The 9223-nt window shown below is 34.6% G+C and overlaps 1 long non-coding RNA gene across 1 annotated transcript in view; it reads right to left on the reverse strand.

Moving 5' to 3' along the window:
- The window catches only part of LOC116086750, a 499581-nt gene that overhangs the window by 379518 nt on the left and 110840 nt on the right, over positions 1-9223 (reverse strand). The window contains exon 2 of the long non-coding RNA XR_004117106.1: positions 6406-6492. This is a non-coding gene — a long non-coding RNA (uncharacterized LOC116086750). The remainder of the gene's footprint in view (positions 1-6405; positions 6493-9223) is intronic.

The following is a 9223-nucleotide window of genomic DNA, read 5'->3' on the forward strand; positions in this document are numbered from 1 at the left end:
AAATCTTGCCTCCAGTTAAAATATAGTTTTAGAAGAAAGTAAGAAACAGAGGGAGTAGGTGAGGGAGAGAAGAAAGCAAAATAGCAGAGACAGAAGAGAGAGAATGAGGGAGTAAGAGAGGGAGGGAGAGAGAGAAAGAGAGCCCAATCTTCATAAATAATTTACTGCTAGCTTATAAACGATAGAGCAGCACAGTATGAAAGTCAAAAAGAGTCTTTAGATGCCATAAAGCCACTGAAAAGTTCACTTGTTGCCTTAAGTCTTACTGTGAGCTTTGATGTGCTGGGAAAGAAGTGACTAAGGTGAGTTAATCAGTTAACAGAAAACAATTTCCCTCATATGGAGAAGTAGATTCATTGCTGTACATCTGACAGGTAAATGGCAATTAAAAATAAAGTTACAAAATATGAGCTAGCTGAGAGACAGAATCATGGATTCTCCTTCTGATGACTAGAGCTAAAGCAAAATGCATGATCCTTCTGAAAAGCAAGTTTTTCAGTATGGCATCATGGACAATTCAGTCCAGATAGTTCTTGGGTAGAGGTTGCCATATACAACTAAGAATGTTTAGTGGCTAATACTCACTGGGTCCCAGTAAGAACCCCTACTCTGGCATACCTGCTATGCCAATTAAAATGTCTCCAGATATTGTCACATGTTCCTTGGGAAAGTAAAATCATGCCCTATTGAGAATTTGGTCTAATGGAAAGAAGACAGGCATGCTGAAATCACAGCACTCAAGAAGCTAAGATAAGAAGATTGCAAGGTCAAGGCTAGCTCAGGTTATGTAGAAAGATCCAAGGCAGCTAAATTACATGGTGAGACCCTGTCTTTATTTAAAAAAAAAAAAAAGAATAAAATGAAAATGAAGTCAAACTTCATGAAAACATTACGTGTCTAGTTGGATGTTGGTACAATTTCCTTTCTTTGTAGATCCCAAAGTGAATCCTAAGGAACGCCACTTGTTATCTTTTACAGCTTTTCCGACCAAACCCCCTACCACCAAGCAAAGTGAGCCAAGTAGGCCTGGATTCTATTTCTGATCACATAGAGTTCAGAAAATATGACATGAACGCAGCAAATAACAAGATGAATTACAGACAGGTGTCTAAATGCTTGTGATTGGTTTTCCTATTACTATCTTGACAAACATTGTATGCAAAGTAGTTTCCTAGGATGAAAAGGTAGAGAAACCTAATAAAGTCCAACTCTTTATTAATATTGAATCCAGGCAACTATTCAAATCACAAAGCCCTGCTGGGAAGAATATATACTCACACTCATAAACAATGCATAAATGAGGCAGATTTGGGAGGAACAAAATTTGAAATTCTGATTAAAATATGCTAGGAGCAAGCAAAACAGCAGAAGAATGTAATTGAACACAAATGCTTCTACTCTGTCACGTCTCCCAAATGTGTTTGATGAAAGGCCTGTTATTTTAAAATGCTAGTCTGTAGATCTTTATCTATTCTGTGGTCTGTGGGGTTATATATGGAATATGTATGAATACAGTTTGATAACATTTTAAACTCTTCTACAACCTTCTTCTCATCAAGGCCAGAACCTGCAAGTCAAATGAATGACAGAACTAATGTACCTAACAAGATACTGTCTTGTATTGCTTCATAAAGCTTTCAACTAATAACTCATTAATGTCTGAATATAAATTTATTGACCTATATTGAGATGCACAGCAGGTTGATTGTATTGACTGAATTCAAATGAGTCCATTGGAACATGTTGGTCAATAAATGCTGATCCAAATTATAAAGATCAGCAGGGTCGAGTGTAATGAAGCTTGTGATAAGCTATCTGCTATGTCTTTTGTTAAGGAGCATTGCCACTAAGAATAAAAATAAAGCTATTACTTATATAGCATATTACAGTTGATATTCACTTGCAAAGAAAGCCATTAAATGAATATATAGATGCAATCAAGGATATGCTGCTATATCACTTAGCAATAATAGTATTAACTTGTTTCATAATGTTTTGAACTACCAAAATAATGAAACTGTATTGTATAGGTCCTGTGGACAGCAACATTTAATCTGATTAGTGGGAAACTACGAACATTGAAGTTAATTCACTCCCAATTTGGAAAAATAGAAAGACCTCTTAGTTTATAGAGGTGAATAATTGTTTGACTATTTAAATTTCACAAAGAAAGAGGCAGTGAACAAGTGAAACATGAATTCCAATGATGGGAAATAATTGTTATAACCATTGTTTGGCTTATTTAATACAATTATAGGGGGTAAGGTTATTATTCCCATTTTATACATAGTAAAACTAAGGCCTAACAAAGTAATACCACCTTGTTAGTTTATAATGGATATGGAATTCAAAACCACACAGATCTGGATTCAAAATATACAGTCTCAAGAAGTACTTTACTAAGAGTTCCAAGAAAGCATTAGATTCCTCAAGACTTGGAAAGTATTTCTAGTAAAGAGATAGGACAACACAAAAGTTAAGAGAGAAGAAATATGATGGATTTGAGTAATGAGAAGTAAACCCTGGTGGCAAGAGGCTAGGGAGTATGGGCAGGACTGAGATTGAAAGTTGCAGACATATGTGTTGGGGGACTCGGGCCAGTCTCTATATGCTCTTTGGGTGGTGGCTTAGTCTCTGGGAGCTCCCATATGTGTCTGGTCTCAGTGGGAGAAGATGCCCCTAATCCTATAGAGACTTGATGATCCAGAGAAGGGAAATGTCCAAGGGCAGAGGGAATACCCTCTCAGAAGTGAAGGGGAAGGGGATAGGGTGAAGAACTCTGGGAGGGGGCAACCTTTGGGGTGTAAATAAACAAAATAATCAAAAATATTCCTGTTTTCAATTTAGTTTGAAATCATCTGGGATTTGATTTCCTGCTTTTAAACATTTTTCTCTTTGCCTACATGAAATTGTTTCATAACAATTAAGGAGAAAATATTATAATAGTTCACCTGAATCTCATTCCTCCCTCCCTGGGGAAAAGGAATTTGGCCAAAACACTTCATACTTCAGTAATATCTGCCAACAAACTTTGAAATGCTTTTTACAGAATATTCCTGATTTTTCTTAGGATATTTTGGTAAACAAATCAGGAATTTATGAATTCTAGGGTATGGCCTATGGTATAACACAAAAGGCAAACTGAGGAATTGCTAGAAATGGAGAGACTTTATACCAAAAATAGTGCATTTGTTTAATTGGTGAGCACCATCACTTTTTTTGAATAGATAAAAGCTCTAATAGATAATGTTCAGTCTTCAAAATTACAAGTTAATTTGTTAAGTCAACATGGAGTAATTATTTTTTTCAATGTCATCAAAAGTCACCAAAATAGAAACTATGCAGACCCCATTAACTACAACAAAGCCAAACAAGAAATTTACAAACATAAAACAGAACCATTTATGTATGTGTAAATTCAAAATGTTCTCCTAAATAATTTCCACTAAAGAAAAGATCAAACAGAAATAACAATTTTGTCAGCTAAAAAAAACTAACAAAATAAAAACACAGATTGCAGTGTGGAAGAAAACCAGAGTCAACTGAAGAGAAAAAAATGCAAATATTAGTATACACAAAGATAAAGGACAAATGGTCCAATTGCATGATATTCAACAACAACAACAACAACAATAATAATAATAATTAAAAACATGGAACTGAGGAGATGCTCAGTGGGCAAAGTGCAAGCATAACAACCTGAGTTAGAATCCCCAGACCCACATAAAAAGTCAGGTGTACCCTCAAACATTTGTAACTCTAGAGCAGGAGACCAAGAAAGGCAAATTCCTGACACTTTCTGGACATTCACTTTAGCCCAAATGGTGAGCTTTCCACTCAGTAAAGAAACATTGCCTCAAAAACTAAGGTGAAGAGTGATTGAGGAAAACATTTCAACATTGACCTGTATATTTTACAAGTGTACACTCCTGAATGTACATGTGTACACGCATAAATGTACATATAACATACACACACATAATGCAGAGAAAATGTCCAATGAAAGAAGAAAGCAGGTGACAATAAATAGCAATGACGATGCCAGTAAGACAACAATCATGAAAGAAGCAACCAAGTAGATAAATTTTGCATAGCACTTGTAACAGTCCAAACTTTTAATCCCAGCACACAGAAGTAAGAGGCCAGAAAATTGCAAGTTTAAGGCCAATCTAGGCCACCTAGCAAATTCAAGGCTAGCCTGCCCCAAAATGAAGAAACAAAAATGAAATAAAAGAAAAAAAAAACAGAAAATGAAAAAAGAAAATAATGGACATTTCAAAAACTAGTTCATTATCATAGAATTTTATAGAAGTGTGTTCTTCAAACATTATAAGGGCAAGTAATTCCTGTGGTACATCATCTCTATACAGTCAGGTGATATTCAAGCCCAATTTTATTACATAAAATATGGATTCCCTTAAAAACCAGTCATCAGTTTAGATATTAAACTGCATAGTCCCTCTAATTATTTTCTATATGAATTGGTTTATTTTTGTTTCTTGATACAGGGCCTTGTGTAGCCCAGGCTGGCCTCTAACTAGTTATGTAGCTGAGGCTGGCCTTGATTTTCTGTTCCTACTCCCTTCCATTCCAAAGAGGTGGGATATCAGGTATGTGCTACCACTCCAAGCTGTAACAAAGAGTATGAATGAACTTTGGGTATCTTTATTTCCAGTCACTCACAAATGAGTTTATCATAGATCCCTTCCAAAAAAAATAGCTCAAATTCTAATGCTAACATCTTAACAAGTAGGTAACAAAGTGAATGCTTCCTCTATATGAGTTTTGAGGCAAGGCTAGTGTGATTAACTTAAATGTGAATAGTAATGCTGGCCCATATTCTACTTCTGTGGGTTATTCCTACAGAAGGCAGGTGGTTTATTACAACTTGTAGAATATTCCTGGAAAACTATTTCTCTGGGAATTTTAACTCAGAGATAAAAATTTTGGACAAAAGTTTCCTATTTATTCAACATGCACTGCCGGGTAAATTGGAAGCTTCATAGCTGGCTGATCATGGAAGTCAAACAGCTGTTATACTTGTTTCTATCTCCAAGCTGGTTCAATTCCAGTTCAGTCTGTCAAGGTCTAGAAAGAAGGAGGTTTTCCCAGACAACCAGATCCAGGCCTGATAGAAATTTACATCTGCAAGTGCTTACATTCTTTCAGCCATCCACCAAAGATACACCTGATTAAGTTTCCAGAAACTACAGAATTATGGTTATTCCAGAAGCCTTACTGACTGAAACTCCTTAACTTCTCCTCCCAAGATGATTCACTAGACCCCAAAGCATTAAAATTGCATGTGTTACTCACTCTCCCTTCCTAGAAGAACACTGTTGCACTGGGAAATCTTCCAGTATCCAAAGGAGCAGAAAAAGAGTACAAATATTTAACAGCTCAATTTCAGTAAAATCCTGGATTCTCTTTGCCAGTCACATGACAGTTTTGTACACACAACATTGAAATACTGCCTATGAACTCACTCCCCCATGGACTTGGATCTTACAAGTTCTACATTTAGAGCAGAAGATAATCCATTCATATGCACTCTACCATCATGAAAGAATGTTCCTCTTTTCCAGCATAATTTTGTGACAAGAAACGATGTCCATCAAAGAGCAATTTTTGATATCTTGGATGACTGATCACTCTACAATAAGAACTGCAGCCTCTTTGCCACCCCTTATGGAGTGTCTTGTTTTGATTTGTTTTGTTTGTTTTTATAGTAAAGATGCTTTGTTGAAATGCTCAAGTCCTGGTTGTCAACATAGAACCTACCTGATAAGACAATTGAAAATATCTGGCAAATGACTGATACAACATATTCTTCTACTGCAGTGCAACTAGTTTTTCACATAGGTTCTCCATAAAATCTTGGATTTTGAAGGAGCTCTATCACTGGTCAACAGCCAAGCCTAAAACCTAACATACACCCACTTTTGTTGTCTGATTCTAAGTACTTACTTTGAGGATCATATCTCCAAGTTATATTTCATTTGGGACAAACATTTTAAACATTCTTTTCATTGATATGGCCTCAATTTGTAGATTGTTTGAAATATCCTTGTATAGTATAAACAACCTAGGACTACTCTTAATTCCTTGAGAGTTTAGAGACAATACAGAAGATATATTGTAAAAAATCTCTCTCATGGGGATCTTTCTCAAGTACCTGTACTGCTATCACCAAGGTAAATAACATATTAGAGGCAAAGTTACAGGCCAGCAGACAGACCCAGCTTCCATCCTAGGAGACTCCACACAGCCTGCATCCATCACTACATGACCTGTACTTGATCATCAATTGAAGGCACATACCATGAACACAGATCAATTGTCCTTCAGTATGATTTCTCCTTATGCTTTTCTGCTTGTTCCCAGACCAAGATAGTATCTACTTACAAGTTGTCTCAGTTGCTTCCTTCTGATGGACCAGTCACTTCCACAGATGCTTTTTCACTGTCACAGCAAAAGCGAACAGCACAACACCTGGAAAAGAAGACCTAAGTATCAGCTAATTTCTCAAGCACAGAAAATTTATTAGTTTTATAGTGATGCCATACAAATATTACAAAGAGTGACTTAAACACAAAAATTCTACCTCAGTGCTTTGCAGACTAAAAGAAATAGATTATAGACATAGAGTCATATAGACATTTAATTTAAAACACAACTGGCAGTTAGAGATTATTGAAAGCACAATTTATGTAGTCACGTGAGTCGAATTTGAACTCTCAATAGTTGTATGTGAAGTGAATATATTTTTTAATACAACCTAAGTTCACTTCCTCATGTGAAAGTGTAGGTAATAACAGTGCCTCTCATAAAGTATATGGGGAATAAGATGAAATGCTTAAATAAAGCATCATAGACAAGAAATATACTTGTGGCTTAGGAATATAAACACTAACTACCTTTCAATGTCTATAGATCTCTTCTATGAGTGGTTAGGATGTTATATAACTATAGGAACTATGATTTTAAATTTTTTGTAACTCTTTGTTACATACCTAGACCTTTGCTCCTCAAAGTTGGTCAGATTACCAATAGCTCCAGCATCATCTGACAATTGCTTGGAAATTTATCCCTCCTGCCTCCATTCCACACTTGGTGGTTCAGAGACTATATTTTTAAAGGAGTTTGCAGATTCATTTCCAAAAAGAAATGGTAAGAGTTCATCTTTTGTCACTGTTTGACAACTGTCCTCTTCTAGCCATGAAATATATTCTCGTGTGAAATAAGAAATATTTTTTGCACAGGAGTAATGATGAAACCACTATTTTTTATGTACCATCAATACAAGAATAATGTATACCAGAATCTAGATTTTGTACATATCCCTGGTTACTAAGAAGCACAATGAAGTTGAGAGTACAAATATTTTTTAAAGCTTCCCCAAGGTCCTTAAAGAAACATACCAGGATTGGGGTTTCCAGCCACCTTCTCCAATTCTACACATAAATGAGCTTTTCAGCTTTCTTAGATGTCAGAGTGGAATTCATGCTCTCTAGCCACTCAGCCCCTATTTACTACCTAGTTTTGCTTTTCTGATTATTTCATTTTTTTGTTCATCTTGAACTGAGGATTTTGAAAATTACACCACCCAACTGGATACAATTTTTGAACATAAATCAAGTTTATGCTTCCAAAATACTCCAAGTGTAATGTTTTCACAAATTTTGAGAGCAATTCCATTGTTTCAGCTAAATAACACATACATAGTTCTAAAATTAAAATATTGAAGAAATGTTTACTTTTACCCTGAAAATGCCTTTAACTTCATATATCATTAATATTAACATTATTTTTTGATTTAATTTTTATTGTATTATTATTATGAGAAAAGTTACATGATTTCAATTGAATTTGGTAACATTTAAAAACATATTTTGAGTAAATAGAATTAAATCACATTTAATTGAGACCCAGACAACCCCTTCAATACCTATAATACCTTTTTGTCATATTCTTTAAAATTTATAACATATTAAAACAATAAAAATGAGTATTATAAAACTTGTTTGATATAAAACAACAATCAAATTAACAGTCTTATGTAGATGCTTGTCTATAGTAATACTGAAAATAAACATGTTTTTCTCAATATAAATTTTAAATAACTCCAAACATATTAACTGTATACTTAAAAACAATACATCATTACTAGAATTTTCTTAAATGAACATGAATATATAAAGTCTTTTTGTTTGTTTTGTATTTAGTAGAGTTTAAAATCTTGGCTCTTACTGTGGTACAAGCCCAAAATAAAACAATTTTTAGACATTGGTTTTCATTGTAATAAGGCTGTATTTCAATGACCCTCACATCACCAAAGGATTTTACTTCCATCATAGGTAAGCTGAGAGTTGATAGTTCTGCTGCACCAAGAAATAAATTGTTGGCTCGATTTTTGGATACAGACTTCCTGCTATGGTCAAAGCTATTTGATTTGAGTGAGTAACCTTATTCCCAGCCCACAGAGAACATGTTACATTCATTAAGAAATGGTGTGTGTATTAAGGTGGTCTATCCATAAAGTCATTCACTAATTGTTTCAATGAACAATGGTTCTGCTTGGAGGGTGACACAGACATTAGGTGAGGGTAAGATTCTGGTTCATTGGCTGTGATAATTTGGAAAAGCATTCATCTCAGAGAAAGAGTAATTTATAAAGTCCTCTTCTTCAAACTATAGAAGAGTTACAAATGTCAAGAAAAGCATTCAGTCTCAATCTTTGTTGTTCTCTTACAAGGCCCCTCCCAATTTAATCGTCTACGTTTCTTTTGGGTATATAAATACTTTTGAAATATGTAAGCTGTTCTGAAAATCATAGTATAGTATAAAAATATGAAATAAAGAATACTACTAATAGAGAGGCTGAGATAGGAGAAGCAAGATTTCAAGACCATTATGTGGTACACAGCAAGACACTGTCGCGAACAAACAAGCTGAAAGTGTATATGGATTGTGTAATATTGAGCCTATTTCTCCAATTGCCAAATTAGAGATACCATTGGATGACAATCAACAAATTTCTAATTCCTCATATTTTTGGATTTCAATCAATTAGGATATGTTGATAATGTTAATTTTCATATTAAGATATTAAGAAAAAGTTACTTCCTGTTGTTTTTGTTGTAAGAGGTAGAATTAAGTTTGTGTGGATTTGTTGAAAGATTTCTTTCTTGCTTCTTCTAGGGTGTAGTTTTGCTCCTTATGT

Source organism: Mastomys coucha, chromosome X (genome assembly GCF_008632895.1).
Source record: "Mastomys coucha isolate ucsf_1 chromosome X, UCSF_Mcou_1, whole genome shotgun sequence".
In the NCBI taxonomy this organism is placed as follows: Eukaryota; Metazoa; Chordata; class Mammalia; order Rodentia; family Muridae; genus Mastomys; species Mastomys coucha.